This window comes from Petaurus breviceps, unplaced genomic scaffold (genome assembly GCF_028583685.1).
Source record: "Petaurus breviceps papuanus isolate PSGF00001 unplaced genomic scaffold, PetGlider_PUasm1.0 178, whole genome shotgun sequence".
Classification (NCBI taxonomy): domain Eukaryota; kingdom Metazoa; phylum Chordata; class Mammalia; order Diprotodontia; family Petauridae; genus Petaurus; species Petaurus breviceps.
In genome coordinates this window covers 17,408,877-17,425,657 of record NW_027185777.1, presented here as the reverse complement: position 1 = coordinate 17,425,657, position 16,781 = coordinate 17,408,877, and the positions used below count along the sequence as shown (strand labels likewise).

Genomic DNA, 16,781 nt, shown 5'->3' with positions numbered 1-16,781 from the left:
CATCCATCCATCCATCCATCCATCCATCCATCCATCCATCCATCCATCCATTCATTCATTCATTCAGAACTCCCAGTGAGGAAACTCCCCTTATTAGTGAAGACAGGCACTTTAGAGATTTCCATAAAGCACTGAGAAAATAGCACTTGTCCAGGATCACACAACCATTCTATATCATATACAGGATTTGAACACAGGCCTTCTTGATTTTGAAACTATTTCTCTGTCAACTGTTCTATAAAATGAAGATAATAACAACCCCTACCCCTCCCAGGATTTTTATGAGGACAAAATGCCTCCTGTAGCACAGAGTAGGAACTTAATAAATGTTTGTTGATTGATTGATCTAGTGCAAGGGCTCCCACACAAGGACATCATCACCACCAGTATGAAAGTCTTCCCACACAAAGCACAAAAATATTACCAAAAAGCTTCCTAACTATAACCTGTCAGCATTTAGACTCTTTGGCAGGTAGGAGTTCTCCACCTTTTTTGTGTATTATGGATCTCTTTGGCTGTCTGGTGAAGCCTGTGGAACCCTTCTCAGAATGTTCTCAAATGCACAAAATACAATATATAGGATTATTTAAAAAAACAATTATATTGAAGTGCAGTTATCAAAACATTAAAAAATAACAAGTTTACAGATCCAGGTTAAGAACCCCAGGATAAATGTGCAAATGTAGTAGCGAGCCATCAATGCTAGTAAGCAGTACAATGCATTATTTTTTTCACATTTCTATCACTGCAAAAGATGAACAGGGGATTATACTCCAGTAATAAAAAGAAAAAAATATATCCCTTTTGTCTAATATAAGGAATGAATAAAAATTTTGCTTTTATTAGTAGTGAGGTTTGAATTAAAATGTCACATGCCTTACCCCATATCTTTATTGTTGAGAGGGCAGAGGGAGAGAGAGACAGAGATGAAGAGAAAACAAATGCACATGAATAATTCAGGTTTACACAAGTTCATACAAACAGGAGAAGATCCTTCATATTAAATGTTGTTTTCGGGTACTCAACAATAGATAAGTATATAAGGAATATAACTCCATGCAGATAATAGGTTTAAAAGAATTTGAGTACAGTACTTCTGATATTCTCAATATTATATACGTCACAGGACATAGTTGTCATGGTTTTTGCTTACAAAGATTTATATGATGAGAAGGTGCTCATTCCCAGTACTAATTCATGCACTGTGTAAGGTAAACTAAAATTAACAACTCTTCTGATATATTCTTCATTGATGTTATTATGTGATGCATTCTGGAAATGCTTTTGTTGCTTCCCAAAATTGTGTTTTGAGCCTTCTAATCTTGGCTTCAGGTTCAAATGCTGTTCTTCTGATCATCTCTGCAGCTGGCTCAAGATCTGTTTTTAGCTCTATATGAGTATTGTTTATCTTTCTTCTTTTTTGCTCGTTTTGTCCACAAAGAATGTATCCATTTTTTTTTCAAAATGTAGATAGTACATTCTGTAGCCCTTGAGACTGAACATATGATTTGCCTTGTCAAAACAGTGTCATCTTATTTCCCCTTAAGAATATTTGCAATCATTTATACATACTTCAAAATCCTCTTTGAGAACTTCTCAGCAGTTTTGTACCGGCGACTATTTCTCTGGAATGTCACTACCCTGAACTAGCCTTTGGACACTTATATTCATCACTCTATTTTCATATTCTTACATTACTCAAACTCTTCTTTCTAGGTGCCTTGATGTCTTAATGTCAGCCCTAAAAGTGTTGACTATCCCCAAACTTTGGGAGTCCCCTCTAGACTCCTCTCCTTAACCCTGGCTTCTGTGACACTCAACTTTCTTCTAGTTATCTGACAAATCTGACATCCCTTTTTTAACTCAAAATTTTACTTTATTTTTCTTATTAATTAATTTTTAGTTTTCAACATTCATTTCTACAAGATTTTGAATTTCAAATTTTCTCCCCATCTCTCCCCTCCCCCCAACCCCCAGATAGCGTACATACTGTTTACCCCTTCCTCCAATATGCCTTCCCTTCCATCAACTCCATCCCTTCTCCTATCCACTTCCCTTCCATTTTCTTATAGAGCAAGATAGATTTCTATACCCCATTGCCTGTATATCTTATCTCATAATTGCATATAAAACCATTTTAACATTAATTTTTAAAACTTTAAGCTCCACATCCCTTCCCTTTCTCCCTCCCCATCCACCTTCATTGAAAAGGCAAGCAATTAGATATAGGTTATGCATGTGTGATCATGCAAGACACTTCCATAATAGCCATATTGTGAAAGACTAATCATATTTTCCTCTATCCTGTTCCATTTTCCATTCATTCTATTCTCTTCTTTGACCTGTCCCTCCTTAAAAGTGTTTGCTTCTGTTTACCCCTTCCCACCAAATGATGGCCCTTCTATTATCCTCCCTCTCTTATCCCCTTCCTCCCCACTTTCCTGTAGGGTAAGATAGATTTCAATACCTAATTGAGTGTGTATGTTATTCCCTCCTTAAGTCAAATCTGAAGAGAGTAAGGTTCACTTATTGCCTCTCACCTCCACCTTCTTCCCCTCCATTGTAAAAACTCTTCTCTCTTTTATGTGAGATGATTTACTACATTCTACTTCTCCCTTTCTCTTTCTCCCAGTACATTCTTCTCAACACTTAATTTTATTTTTTAGATATCATCCCTTTATATTCAGCTGACCCTGTGCCCTCTGTATATATGTGTGGATGGATGGATGGATGGATATATAGATGTATGCATGTAAATGTGTGTATGTGTGTACACATATTCACTCCAACTACCCTAATACTGAGAAAGGTCTCGGGAGTTACAAATATCATCTTTCTATGTAGGAATGGAAACAGTTCAATTTTAATAAGTCCCTTATGGTTTCTCTTTCTTGTTTACCTTTTCATGCTTCTCTTGACTTTTGCATTTGAAAGTCAAATTTTCTATTCAGCTCTGGTCTTTTCATCAAGAATGTTTGGAAATCCTCTATTTCATTGAAATTCCAATTTCCCCCCTGAAGTATTATACTCAGCTTTTCTGGGTAGGTGATAGTTGGTTTTAATTCTAGCTTCTTTGACCTCTGGAATATCATATTCTAAGTCCTCTGATCCCTTAGTGTAGAAGCTGCTAAATCTTGTGTTATCCTGATTGTATTTCCACAATACTTGAATTATTTCTTTCTGGCTGCTAGCAATATTTTCTCCTTGACCTGAAAATGCCGGAATTTGCCTATGATATTCCTAGGAGTTTTCCTTTGAGTATCTATCTCTTTCAGGAGGTGATTTGTGAATTCTTTCTATTTCTATTTTACCCTCTGGCTCTAGAATACCAAGTCAATATTCCTTGATAATTTCTTGAAAGATGATGTCCAGGCTCTTTTTTTGATCACGATTTTCAAGTAGGCCAATAATTTTTAAATTATCTCTCCTGGATCTATTTTCCAGGTCAGTGGTTTTTCCAATGCGATATTTCACATTGTCTTCTATTTTTCATTCTTTTGGTTTTGTTTTATAACTTATTGATTTCTCATAAAGTCATTAGCCTCAATTTGTTTCATTCTAATTTTTAAGGAATTATTTTTTTCAGTGAACTTTTGGACCTCTTTTTCCATTTGACCAATTTTGCTTTTTAAGGCATACTTCTCATTGACTTTTTGGAACTCTTTTGCCATTTGGGTTAGTCTATTTTTTTTTGCTTTTTTTTTTGGAGGGCAATTGGGGTTAAGTAACCTACCTAAGGTTACATGGCCAGTTTTGTGTGTGTGTGTGTGTGTGTGTGTGTGTGTGTGTGTTGGGGGAGGGGGGGTGGTAAGTATCTGAGACCGGAACTGAACTTGGGTCCTCCTGACTCTGGGGCAGGCACTTTACTCACTGTGCCACCTAGCCTCCCTGTCTATTTTTAAAGGTGTTATTTTCTTCACCATTTTGGGGGTCTCATTTAGCAAGCTGTTGACTTGTTTCTCATGATTTTCTTGCGTCCCTCTCATTTCTCTTCCCAATTTTTCTTCTACCCCTCTTACTTCTCTTACTTGATTTTCAAAATCCTTTTGGAGCTCTTTCACAGCCTGAGACCAATTCATATTTTTCTTGGAGGCTTTGAATGTAGGAACTTTGACTTTGTTGTGTTCTTCTGGTTGCATATTTTGATCTTCCTTGTCACCAAGAAAGTAAGATCTATAGTATGATTTTCCCCCACTGTTTATTCATTTTCCCAGTCAATTACTTGTTTTTGAGTTCTTTGTTAAGTAGAGGATGTACTGCCCCAAGCTTCCTGGGTTTTGTGCAGCTATTTTCAGAGATATTTCTAGGGACTTGTAAATTTTCAATTCTTCCAAAGTGATATGATCAAAGGAGAGGTGGTTACTCCTCTCATGGCCTGTGCTCTGATCTGTGAGCAACCACAAGCACTCTTTTCTGCCTTGGAGCTGTGGAAAATTCCCTCTACACTGCTTCCACAAGCTCTGACACACTAGCACTCCTCTCCCCAGGACCACTACCCAGGACTGTGACCCAGATCCAAGCAAGGGGAAAGCAAGAGAATCCTATCTGAGAGACAGCAAAGAGATCCGTGCAATCCCCCTCTGATCAGCTTCTTGATTCCCCCATTGTCTGTAGCCCCAGAGCTCCCAAAGTAGTTGTGACTGAGGGAGTGACTGCCACCTTCCTGGGGCTGGGGCCAGACCATCTTTCACCCCATGAGAGACCTTTCCTATTGACCTTCAAATTTGTCTTTGGAGTTTATGAGTTGAGAAGTCTGGAAACCACTGCAACTATTAGTGATTCAGTCCACTAAGACCTGCTCCAGCCCCATCTATGCAGGCATTGCCCACACTGGACTGTGTTCCTCACCCAGCCCAGTTCAATAGACCTTTCTGTGGACCTTCCAGATTGTCTTGGGTTGGAAATTTGTTTCAGTCTGTCATTTTGTGACTTCTGCTGCTTTAGAATTTGTTTATAGTCATTTTTACAGGTATTTTGAGGAGTTTGGGGGAGATCTCAAGCAAGTCCCTGCTTTTACTTTGCCATCTGGGCTCCACCCCCCATCTGACTTATCCTTAACATTATGTTTTGTCGAAATTGTTATTACTCTCTCATCCACTAAGGACGAGTGTCTACCAAGACTCTGTACTTTAGGTTCCCACAGACAATCTTCTTCCTAACCAAAAGACCAATCAATGGTAACCCAGCATATGTGTGTGTGTGTGTGTGTGTGTGTGTGTGTGTTTCTAGACTACTAATGCCAGGGAGGCATTTGGTATAAAGCAGTGTTCTACAAAATTTTTATCATGACACACCCTTATTAGCAAATTTTTTTGAGCATGCACCCCTGGTATGTGTATATTTCATTCTATTATATACATGTAGGATTTTGATATAAGTAGCTATAAGACATACACAAAAATAGAAATTAGAAAAGGATGAGATAAAGTTTAAGATGCCCTGAATGGCTATGCAAAGATAACAGTGGGTCACCAATATTACCAAGTAATTTCATGCATTATTTTTCTTCATTTCTCTCATTACAATTATCTTTCTTTCTTATCTTCCTTAGTGCCTTGAACATATTAGAATCATAAAGTGTTACAACTGGAGAACATTTAGCCCAGGGATTCTTAAGTTTTCTTGTGTATTGGGGCAAAGAATATAATTCATTCTCAGGTACCCTTTTCAAAATAAAACTTTTAAATGCATGAAATAAAATACAGAGTGCTACAAAGGAAACTAATTATGTTGGAATACAGATAGCAAAATATTTTTCAGTTTATCTATGTCAGTCAAGAATACCTGGACTAAAAGATTTTTTTAGTTCCTTCTAGTTCCATATACTCTGACCCAATGACTTGCTTCCTAGGTAACCATGGACAAGTCATTCACTTCCCCTAAGCTACAACTGTACTATGTGAATAATAATGGAGACAAACCTGTCTGGAAAATCAAATGAAGAAAAAAAGTAAAGATTTTTTTTTAAGCAAAACCTTATACAAATATAAATTATTTGTATTACTAATTTTGTGATTTGGGCACTTTTTATCTTTGGGGAAAAATGGGTTTGGATTAAGAATTTATTTTAATTTTAGAAAAAAATTCCTCCCTTTCTCCTTAGATAGTGAATTTATTAATTTTTGTCTATAGTGTATTTGGACATTATTATAAAGAAAGAACAGAAAAACAGAATGTCAGCTGGTGTCACTATCTTGCAAACATCGAATGAGTTCCCTTCAAATAGGGGGGAAATACTTTTGATATCTTGTCTTTCAAAGGTCCTTACTAACTTTGAAATCCATCAACAAATCTTACTCTGAAAGAAATTTTGTCTGTGTTTTGCTTTTACAAGGCATTCCTTGGCACAGTGGAAGATACAGCTACAATATAGTCTCTCACATTTCTCATATTTCCCCTAATTTACTACTCAGCCCCTTCATTTCTTTTGTTCATGATGGATTTAAAATGAAACTCCATAAAGAGTGAATAGTCTTTCTATAATGTACTTAAAAATAAGACAGCAGGATGTCACTTTTTTCTTTCTTCCATTAGATGATATGTATTTCCTAAATGAACAATAACAAAATAAAATACACTTTTAGGCAATGATATTCTGGGTCACTTGGTCATTTAATCTGAATCCCCCTTGGAAATGATTTTTTAATTAGTGGTTTTAATTAGTGTTTTTTTTAATTAGTGGTTTCCTGTAGGTTTGTGTTTGTTTTGAAATTTTAGCTATCAGATGCTCAAAATCTATTATTATTCTTGGGAAATTAGGTGGCTCTTTCAGTGGCCTTGGAGGGAAGAAGAAAGAGAAAGGAAAATCTAAGTTGAGCAGGGAGCAGTCACTTCTACCCCAGGGTTTACAATAGCCTGAACATGTTTCCATGGGATAGAGAATTTGAATAATCATATTAAATCCAAAAATGGGATTATAAATATTAGTGCAGTACCACAAGGTAGAATAAGTTAGGAGAAAAAAATTTTTTTGAAAGTATGGAGGACTTCAAAAAGAATTAATAGAATTGATTTTGAATCCTTTGAAGGTTTTTGTGAGGATCAGATGAGATAATACAGTATTGTTCTGGTGCTTCTCCCTCCACCCCCCCCCCAGAAAAAAAACCCTCTAATTTGTCCAAAAATTAATCTGAAGATCTATTTCTTTTGTTTACCCCCATGACTTTTAGGTTTCTTTACTTGCCTCGAATTCAAAACTTACTTGTTATGGTGATGGTCATTGAACAAAGAATCTTGTCTATTTTTCTTTTCTTTGAGTGGGGGAGACAAGGCAATTGGGGTTATGTGACTTGCCCAAGGACACACAGCTAGTTGTGTCAAGTGTCTGAGGTTGAATTTGAACTCAGGTCCTCCTGACTTCAGGGCCAGTGCTCTATTCACTGTTCCATCTAGCTGCCCCTGGTCTAGTTATTCTTAAGCAAATAACAGGATAATATCCCTGGAGCTGTTCATTTTCTCTCCCCATAAAGGAATAATAATAACTTGACAAAAATGATAGTTAGCATTTATATAAATCTTTAAGGTATGGAAAGTTCTTTTTATATATTTTTCTCATTTGATCTTTATAGCAGCTCCTTGAAGTAGATGCTCTTATTATCCCTGTTTTATCGATGGGTTAATTGAAACTGATAAAGGTTAAGTGAGACAACTTCTTTTCTACTTAAGTTCTTCTTTGTCTCATCTTCTTCTGCCAGTCTTGTGTTCTATCCCAGAATTAAACTTTTTGTGTCTTTAAGTTGTTTTTCAGTTGTGTTTGACTCTTTGTGACCCACTTTGGGGTTTTCTTGGCAGAGATACTGGAGTGGTTTACCATTTCCTTGTCTAGTGCATTGTATAGATGAGGAAACTAAGGCAAACAGGTTTAAGTGACTTGCCCAAGGCCACACAGTATTTTATGCTGGATCTGAACACAGGAAGAGGAGTCTTCCTGATTCCAGGACCTTTCTATTTACTGAACCACCTAAGAATTAAACCAAACTACCCCTCTTATCATATACAATTTTTCTTGAATGTACCTCCAACCTAGTTCTCCATCTTTAGAGTGGTAACTGCCTATTCCATGACCAAAATACTTAATTTCAAATGACATCCCTTGGGGACAATGTTCTCTCATGACAGAAAGACATATCTCCTACCTTTGATTTAAAACATAATGGTCAATAAAGATGGTCTTGAATTCCAAAGCCTAAAAATAAAGGATACAAGTCTCACAATCTATAACTAGTCATTTGGTAGAATGAGACATAATAGAGTTTTCTAATGTGTGAAAATAACCATAAGATCATAGATGTAGAATTAGGAGTAACCTCAGGAGCCACATGATCTGACTTCTTTGTTTTACAAGAAGCAAACTGAGGCTCTATAGATTAAATGATTAGTCCTGGGTCTATATAGGCAGGATCAAAGGCAAGATTTGAACCCAGGTCTATTGTATCCAACAACAATGCTTTGGCCCACTGTGCTTGAAGTATGTTGGAGCCAAGAACTAGGTGTCCTTTTCAGCATAAAGTGAGACCCCATAACTTTCCTCATTCCAATCTGGGGCCCTTCATGCAAGCACTAGGGCAGCCTCTGTAGCTTGGCAGTTGACCCAGGCTTTGTCCCAATGGACCTAAATTCAGCACTTGCTAGTCATCAGTTGCTTAGAAACAACTGAGTTCAGAATAACTGCTTAGCATGTAGTTAGCAGGAATAATTATTTGAAATAAGAAGCTATTAGATGTCTCCCTTCCTCACACTTCCTTGAGTAGCATCATAGATAGGCTTCTGCTTCAAAGACAATAGTTATCATAAATTCCTTTTTTCAAAATCAATACAGTGACTTAAAACATTAAGTTTTACAAATCATTCTCTACTGTAAGAAAGAAAAGAGGAGTAAAAGCTTAGGAAGGCATATGGAGAGTTGGACTCAGAGCCAGCATGACCTGGGTCCAAGTGTCATCTTTGACAGGCAGTAATCTAGGATCATAAATTGAAGATGCTGATCAACAAGGGGAGGGTTTTCCTGACCCGGATTTCCCTACACTGATGGGATCACAGATTCGTATTTTTTTTCAAAAGTATATCAATCTTAAAAAGCAGTCAGACAAATACACTTTTCCTTTACCTGTTTGCTATATAACAGTTCATCATCTCAATTTCTAAATTCATGCAATGTGAACATCTTTCCAATTTATGTATTCATTCTGCTTCTCATTTCTCACTTCTTGTCCTCTCCTCATCTCAATATTCCTGAAGGTCTTACACATAAAAGTCAGTGATTGAGCTAAAACACAGGGGTATAAATGTTCAAGGACTTCGAGTGTTTAAGGACACAGATATGGGAAGAAGAATTTTTTTAAATAACCCCATGGCTCTACTCTATGAGCCTTTGGTCTTATTTAGCCAAGTAACCAGGCAATCAAGCAACTTTGAATCAAGTCTTTTTCCTTTTCCCCCTTTCTAGAACTCCACTATGTGTCTTCTCCCCCCACCCCCATCCCCATCCCCCTGTTAGAAGAAGCTCTGTGCAGACAGGACTGTCTGGTTGGTTTTTATACCTAACCCCACCTCTTGGCAGAGAACCTGACACATAGTAAGAGTTTGCTTTATGTGGCTATAGTGGAGGGGGGGGGGGTGGAGGAAGAGTCAATGCTATTCCACAACTGGTTTAGATGCCAGGATTAGGAACTTCAGCCAATACCCACAAACGGTCAGAAGTAAGGTGTGCCCATGCCATAGCAGGCCACATTAGCCAAATCCCAATAGGCAAGTCATATGACTAGGATCACAATTTCAGAAAAGTCAGGGCTTGAATTGAATTGAATTGAAACATAACCTAGGTTCATCCCCTCTTATGGAGAAATAGAAAACAAAATCTCAGAGATTAAATAATTTGAATGAAAACAGCATTGATTAAGTTCTTACTATGTGCAAAGTGATAAGTGTTAGGAATACAAGCAGAAAAGACAACCCCTGCCCGTAAGAGCTTATATTCTAATGGGGGAGACAGCACACATGGAAGGTTTCAACTGTTAAGGCAAATGGAAAAATCCCATGACCCTATGGGTGCAGAGGCAAAGCTGATGTTAATGTTTCTTCTTTAATGTCATTTCAACTGGCAAAATGATATGCATTTGAGGTTGAACCATTTGAACTGTGCCAAGGATTTTGAAGACAAGAATTTTGTTTTCTAGGTATTCAACATATCTGGCTGTAGTACCTGCAGGAACAAATGTCAAACTGTACCTCCACAGGCGTTGTTTCCCAGATGGGGGCATTGTTATTCCCAAGGCTCTTGGGTTCAGTATGCTAGGCTGTCCCCATCAGAATATCAGGGAAGATGGAGGCTGACGTGGCAGGAGAGGTTTGACTTCCCTGCCACATGTTGCCTCCTGTCTCCAAGGGTGCTTTGCTGCTTTAGCTGGGCTGACTTGCCTGTCCTATCTGTGGCAATGGGTGAGCAGCTGATGGTGAGCCATCTGACTGGCCCCATCTCCACAAGAACTGCCTCCCTGGGTAATGATTGTGAGGACTGAGAAGGAAGTAGAACCTTTGGTCTAGAGGCATGCTACCACAGCCAGGACTCTTGTGCCTTTCAGATTGCTAGTGGCAATTGGTCAGCAGTTTTTGCTAGTGGTGATGATGAAGAAAGTAATAAAGTAGGTAAGAGCAAAGCCAAGGTAGGACCCTAAATCCTTTGACTGCAAACATTGCTCCAAAAATACTGCCTCTCAGCAGAGTCAGCATATGATTTTAAGTTACATTCTTAGCCTTTACAAAAAGGTCAGAATAAGAACCGTAGATTTAAATAAATGTTTCTCTACTCTCTAGTTTTTAATTGCTATGTCCTATTTTGCATTATTTTTAATTTTATAAGCCATCCAAAACCCTTCAGGCAGTTGGTAGTTCATAAATATTATATAACTAAATTAACAGACAAATAAATAGTGGATAAACAAATAAATAATCAACATGTCAACCAACCTTTTCCCGTGAAATTTATAATTCATTTCAGTTACCCTTTTTTATTTTAAGTTTTAGGTGATCATTTGTTAGTGTCGATAGAAAATAATCATTTGCCTGAATACAAAGTCTTTTAAATCATTAAACAATACCTTTAAAATATGGATCATTGGTGGTAGGGGCATGAGATTTAGCACTGGAAGGAACCTTAGTGTTCTGTCTTCCATCCTGCTCATTAAGAGATTTTGCTTCTATCTAAACCACGGTCATCATCATTAATCTCTTTGTCAGATTTCTTACTGTTTTTTAATTGTTTGTTTTGTTTTGTTTATAGCCTTAAAGAGATAATAATCAGGTATGTTTTCAGGAAAGAAATTCTTTTTCTAAGGAATCACCTTCTATATCTTGAGAATATTTAAATTAATGATCCTGACTGAGGACCACGAAGTAAAAGAAACCTTGGGCCAGCCAATGTCTGATGGTACAAGCTGCTAGGGCTCACCAGTCCTCCCTTCCTAATTGAAGTGCCAAGGGACCTAGATTGGCTCAGTTTTCCTCTTAACACATTTATCCATGAAGACAACATGGTATAGTGTAAAGTTCTCAAAATGGGCCTCCTGGAGCCCTTGGAGGTGCCCAAGACCCTTGCATGAAATGAAAATTATTTTCATAATAATACTAAGATATTTTAATTTTTAGAATTAAAATTCTAATTTCTAACAATAATTTCTAATATTTTAATTTCCAAATTTAATTTATAATAATGAAATATTGATAAATATAAGCTACCTAAGCAAAAGCTCCTTGGCTGTCCTCAATAATTTTTAAGAGTGTCAAGGAGTCCTAATGCCAAAATAATTTAAGAACCATTGAACAGTAGAAAGAAAATCAGACTGAAATTAATGACACCTGGGCTCTAGTCCCAAAACACTAATTAGCTAGATGATAGGCCTAGGCAAGTTCTTTTCCCATTTACTAAAGGGTTTGGGGATTGGGAGGGGGTCAGTTTTCTCTTTAGTAAAATGGAATGATTGGGCTAGGTGACTTCTGGGGTCATTTATTAATTAATAATTTTCAAAGAATATCTTACTTGTGAGACTCAGGATAGTAAACAAAAGGAGTGGTCTGTGGATGAAGAGGTGGGGGTTGCTTATAAACCCAAGCACTCAGCACAAAAGCTGAGATTTAGCACTGGAAAGAACACCAACCAAAGCACTCAATTAAAAAATTAAACCTTGAGTTCAACTGCTAGTTTAAGCTGCATTATCAATGTCATATACACACACATGCACGTGTGCTCATGTGCACACACACACATTTGCCCTGATGAGGTCTGCATCTAGTTAACATGTAGGCTGCCATATCTAATACCAGGAGTGGGGAACCTGTGGCCTCAAGGCCACATGTGGCCCATAGGTCCTCAAGTGCAGCCCTTTAACCAAGGCCAAGTTTTACAGAACAAATCCTTTTATTAAAGGAATTTGTTCTGTGAAGTTTAGATTTGGTCAGAGGGCAACACTTGAGGACCTAGAGGGTCACAAGGCCACAGGTTCCCTGCTCCTGTGCCAATACCTTCTAACCAAAGGTTAGCACTTCTAACCAGTGGAGGGAGGGGCTATTATTAATTTAATTGGCTGGGTGGAAAATGGTGCATCTGATTAACAAAGTGGACAAAGACATGAGGTTCTGGGCATCTTAACAACCAGAAAATCATGACTACATTTTTCACCCCCAGGATGTTTCTTTGCTATCATGGAGACCAATGAAAAAGTATTGGGAAAATGCTTTTCTCTTCCTTTTAAGAAATACCATCAAATTCTTATGAGATAAAAAATATTAATCGCTTTTTCAGAATTATATATGACCATCAAACCATGGCCTTCCTTTGAAATTCCCTAAGAAAATGTTTTTAAATCCTTCGATTTTCCAAGGCACAATTATAAGAATGCTAAATTTAGCTATGCTTGTCCTCATCTGCACAAATGGTGATAATTTCTCATTCAGACCCTCAATGCAAGCATTGTTACAAAATCATAAGCGGTATTAAATTATTTTAAACTGACTTCTTGCACCAGCAAGCAATAATATGCACAATAAAAAAGGAATAGTTTAATGAATAACTGAGTACCCAAAGAACAGCATATAGCCCCTAAACTTCCCAGAGAACACTATCACCAGGAAACACTCTTGCCATGAGAACAGTTCTAATTTACCCAGTGATTTTTTTAAAATACAAACTGTAATTCCCAACATAATTTACCCAGACAACATCAGCATAAGTCATACTGGAACAGACCTACAAAATGAAGTCTTCCCTAATCTTCTCCTCCTGAAACCGCTTCCACACAGGAGTGCCATAAGACTCCAACAAGATAATGAATGTAAAGCACTTTACAAACCTTTAAGAGCTTTATAAGTACAAAGGCCTTGGGTTTGTTGTTGTCATTTTTACAATCGTTAGCCCCTGGTCACCAGGTCTCCAGTCTGGCGATGACTTCATTCCCTGAGCCTTTTCGTGGGCTCCTCCTGAGCCCAAGCAATGCACATAAAGCAATACAAAGAGGTGCTAGCAAATTTTCAACAAAGATGCACTTGAACTTGACACAGGGTTAAATCACCCACTGAAACCCTGAAAAACATTTTTTTTTACTTAAATTCTTGCTTCTCACACCCTCTCCCCCGCCCCCCCGCAGCGTAAAGCACTTACTAGTTTAGGGCCTAGTTCTAGACCTGGCTCTGTGAGACCTTGGGCAAAGTCATTTTGTATAACTGGTCCTCAGTCTTTGAAATAGGTGTAGAGGTTGGGCTCAATAATCTCTGAGATCTCTTCCTGCTCTAAAATCTTATGATTCTCTAGAATAGAGCTCTCAGCAAACTATACCTTGGAAAATTTCCACCCTCTCAAGTTGTAGAAAAACAGGTACCAAGCCAGATTTTATCCTCAGGCTGAAGTGTGCTGACTCCTGAGTAAGAAGTTATCCAAACATTTGCCAGCACACCCTTGCATGGCTCTGTATGCATTGCCTGAGCTCAGCAAAAGCACAGGAGAAGACTAAGGGAATGAAGTCATCCCCAGACTAGAGGCCTGGTGACTACAGGTCAAGAGCAAGAACAAAAAAAAGTATTCAGTAAACTCCAATATCTCCTCATTATTTCTAGGATCAAAGACAAGCTTTATATTTGAAATATAAAGCCCTGGGGCAGCCAGGTGGTATAGTGAATAGAGCACCAGCCCTGGAGTCAGGAGGACCTGAGTTCAAATGCTGCCTCAGACACAACACTTACTAGCTGTGTTACCTTGGGCAAGTTACTTAACCCCAGTTGCCCTGCCATCCCCCCTCCAAAAAGCAAAAAAACAAAGAAATATAAAGCCCTACACAACATGGCCATCCAGGCCTTCTTCATGTGGGACATTCTGGCCCCAGTCTCTGTGTCTTTGCACTGATTCCCTCTCCTTTCCCCTCACTCCCCCCCCAAATGTTTTCTCTCACCACTGCCCCTCCTTAAAATCCAGAGCTTCCTTCAAAGTTTGACTCAAGCACTAGCTCCTAAATGATGTTCCTGATCAACCCAGCTGCTAGGATCTCCCACTAACATATTCATTGTGTGATAAATGTATGTGTATGTATACACAAATATATACATATATAATTATATATGTATTATAATATATACTTATATATTCTATAGATTTATATATACCACATATGTTTTATGTATATGTGCTTATGTGTATATGTATATATGCAGATTAGAATCATTCCTATGCAGTATAGTGTTCTCATTCCGTTGTCCAGATAGTTGGGACTTAGCTCCTAACTCCTTGTACAAGTTCGCCAGTTTTAAGGGAATAAATGCTGTAACTGTATCGCCTAGCCTGTTGTCTCATTTAACCAAATTTTTAAAACGTTAACACACTATGGTAAGATCTGCCAATACTTATGTTGCATTAGTGCTGGCCTCCCAAACTCTTACCATGGTGAAGCATTAGAGAAGGAGTATAATGGATACTGAATATCCATATTTTTTATTTTAATTAAATTACCTTACTGGCAAGCCTGATACAAGAAGAAGTATGCCTGACCCATTTTATTATCCCTAAGATGTCAGGGCAGAATATGGATAGAGAAGATCAGAAGGCATTAGCAAAACAAACAAATCAGCCTTTGTATAAGATAGTTTCGATTATTTAATTCTGGGAGAGAATTTATAATTCAATTCAATAAACATGCATTAAGTGCCAACTGTGTACCAGGCACTTTGCTAAGCACTGAGGAAACAAAAAGAGGCAAAAAGCAGTTGCTGCCCTCAAGGTGTGTGGATGAACAGTAAAGCTATTGCAATAATCCAGGTGTGAGTTGGTAAGAGCCTACATCAGAGTAGTGGCAGTGTCAGAGGAGAAAAGGAGATGTCTTTGAGAGATGCTGCAAGGTGAAATTGACAGGCTTTGTCAACAGCTTGGATGGGGATGGAGGTGGGGAGAGATGGTAAAGAATCCAGAAGTACTCCTAGGTTGTGAGCCGGAGGGATAGGAAGATAGTATTACCTAGATCAGTGAGCCCAACTCTTTTCTTTTACAGATAATAAAACCTAGGCAGAGAATATCTGTAAAGCACTTAGCACAGTGTCTGGCTTAATAAGTGCTTCTTCCCCACCCACAATAGCTGTGTGTGTGTGTGTGTGTGTGTGCGTGTGTGCGCGTGCACGAACACATGTAATCCCTGATCCCAGGGTGGCTAAGGTTGGTGGATGGCTTGAACTCAGAAATTCCGAGCTGCAGTAGGGCTAAAACTAATCAGACCTCGACATTCATTTTGACACCAGGATGGTGAATCCTTGAAACAAGAAGTTACTAGGCTGTGTAAGGATGGACTAATTAGTCTTAGGTAAGGAGGGAAACAGATCAGCAGTGACATGGACCTGAGGGTGGCTGCTGCCCTCCCAGGCTGAGTGAGAGGGGAAGACTCAGTCTGTCAAACAAACTAAATGAAACAAACTTAGGGTCAAATGGATGAAACTACTCATGTGAGGTGACTCCCAAATTCTGATGGATCACAAATCATCTACAACTGTCCATCCCCTATGACACTTGGCCATGTACTGCCCTAAATCTGTAGCAGCAGCTCTCTCCAATGTGCTGGAGACATTTCACTTACTCTCATGACCTTCTGGTTATATGGAGTTAAACGAATCTCACAGGCTCCCCAAAAGTTAGCTTTCACTTTTACTAAGTAACTGACACATGGTTTAGTTGTTGTTGTTGTTTTATGCTTCCTGGATTCAAGTCCCTCATTGAGACATACTGAGTATGTGACCTCAGGTGATTTATTAAACTCAATTGTCTGGGTAAGTCTATACGACTACGAGTGGCAGAGAAGGTTCCAAACTGCACAGTAGAAGGAGCTTCCTCATCCAGGAATTCCCTGTACCAATAAGATGACAGATCCAGGACCTATCCCTATCCTACATTTCTCTGATGGTATCCATTACACCTTGGGTTACACAAAGAATAGATTGCTGAGTTGACGTTGTGCCAGAATGATATAAAAATATTCAGGGATTCGCTGATAATGATGCCATCATACTCATAAACACACAGAGGCATTTTAATAATTGGTTAATTATATGCTTAGAGTACAGTCCTATGGCACACAAAAACCAGTGGCCCCTCAGTAGCATTTCAAAACTCTTATGTAGCACAACATAAGATAGATTCAATTAGAATTTTTACAGAGGGCAAAGGAGACGGTAAAAATTTCCACATCAAAAAAACTGGTATCAGAAGGGGACGATCTATATCAGGTAAGTGAATAAACAGATCAGTAAATTATGAAGCT

General features: G+C 38.3%; 1 protein-coding gene and 1 pseudogene across 1 annotated transcript in view; one reads left to right on the top strand and one right to left on the bottom strand.

The window, feature by feature from the left end:
* Positions 1 to 392, top strand: part of LOC138159813 (mortality factor 4-like protein 1 pseudogene) — a 26,111-nt pseudogene extending 25,719 nt beyond the window's left edge.
* The window catches only part of GPR158 (G protein-coupled receptor 158), a 446,391-nt gene that overhangs the window by 175,201 nt on the left and 254,409 nt on the right, over positions 1 to 16,781 (bottom strand). The window lies entirely within an intron of this gene.